This window comes from Frankliniella occidentalis, unplaced genomic scaffold (genome assembly GCF_000697945.3).
Source record: "Frankliniella occidentalis isolate FOCC.00 unplaced genomic scaffold, Focc_3.1 Scaffold420, whole genome shotgun sequence".
NCBI lineage: Eukaryota > Metazoa > Arthropoda > Insecta > Thysanoptera > Thripidae > Frankliniella > Frankliniella occidentalis.
In genome coordinates, this window is record NW_026267541.1 from 118,238 (window position 1) to 119,812 (window position 1,575).

At 38.0% G+C, this 1,575-nt stretch overlaps 1 protein-coding gene across 1 annotated transcript in view; it reads right to left on the minus strand.

Moving 5' to 3' along the window:
• The window catches only part of LOC113215394 (uncharacterized), a gene marked incomplete in the record, with an annotated part of 27,063 nt that overhangs the window by 14,580 nt on the left and 10,908 nt on the right, over nucleotides 1–1,575 (minus strand).

Consider the following 1,575-nt stretch of genomic DNA (forward strand, 5'->3'; position numbering starts at 1 on the left):
CATTTGGTGGAGGCATACTACTTGGCACTGGTGCCTTGACCCCACCAGGATTCATTACATCCACATAACTTGCTCGTAAGCCTGTAGGACATAGACATTACTTAGTACAGTGATGTAAAAGTATCGCTTAATTTTTTAACGACTTATTAAAAGGCATACTCACTTCGCCCTCGAGGTAGCTTAAACATATTGGAACCTGCTGGGGGCTTGCTTGCTACACTGTCCCCCTCATTCTGAGCGGATGATGGTATGATAGAGCTAACAGGAGAGTTAAATGGAACACTTGCACTCCCATTTGCAACAGGGGCAGTAGAGCCAGGTATACTGCTTACAGGGCCAGGAGATGAAAATCGGCCAGGCATTTCAGACATTTTTGGAGGTGGTGCTACATTAGCACTTTCATCTTCCCCGTCAGCATCTGTATTCATCCATCGCTTCTTTTGATCATCCCATACAATCTACATAGATTAGAAAACAATAAATAAAATTAGATTTTTGTAGTAAATTGTCATGTTTAAATGACGCGAAAAGGTTCAAATTTAAAGAAATATTGAACCGTGAACTTACTGAAGGATTTTTATCATCGGGAAGCTTCATTTGATTTTTTGGTCTTAAGGCCAATTTATTCCAAAGACCTCCAAACCAACTACTGTTTGACTGCGTACTGGATGGGTTCGCAGGTTGTCTGTTGGCCGTTTTTGCAGCAACAGCAGCAGTAGATGCAGGTGTTGATTTAGGACTGGAAGGCTGCAAGGCAGGCACTGAGGGTGTTGGTTTTACAGGTTGAATAGGTGGCTGCTGCATCGGCTGTAATGTGAAAAAAATGAGAAACAAATTAAATACTACTGTCTTGTTTGGCAGTTACCCATCACCAAATCCGCCCAGAGACAAAAAACCAATTTTAATGTGTCTTGGTTACTTATATTTTTCTATATATTTCAGTTAATTGAATTAAATTGTTCTGTTGTAAGATGAAATTATGAAGAAACTGATGATTGTGCACTGCTATGCAGTACAACATACTAGCGTGACATGTTAAGGTTAAAAGAAAACAATGACAAACTTATAGCAATTTAATTAAAATATTGATCACATAGTGAAAATTGAAAAGTTCATGTAATGACAAATGAAATCCATGACACACACAAAACAAATTAAAGGCATGCTGTAGATTGTACATCAGTGTCAGATAGGTAAATAGAGTGGTGTGATTAATTTTTAGATCACACAATTAAAACTAAGAGAGCCTGCTGAAAGGCACTTAAAGACAAATACTGGAAACAATTTCATAAAGAGAACTAGGTACCAACTATGGGAATGTGGCTCAGTTCATGAAAAATTAAATAGGTAATGCTAAGTAATAATCAGAATCAGAGGCAAACCGGCAGGGCCTATTGTTCAAACTCCCTACTGGCCCATCACTGAACAGAATCTCAAATGCAAGAACTTTCCCTTCAAAAAGTAATGAAGGTTGTTAACACAAGACATTTGTAATTTTTCTAGTTTAGGCAATGAAGATGAGCTCCTGTTGAAACATCACAGTCAAACAGTCACAAATTTGTGGTATTTACAATA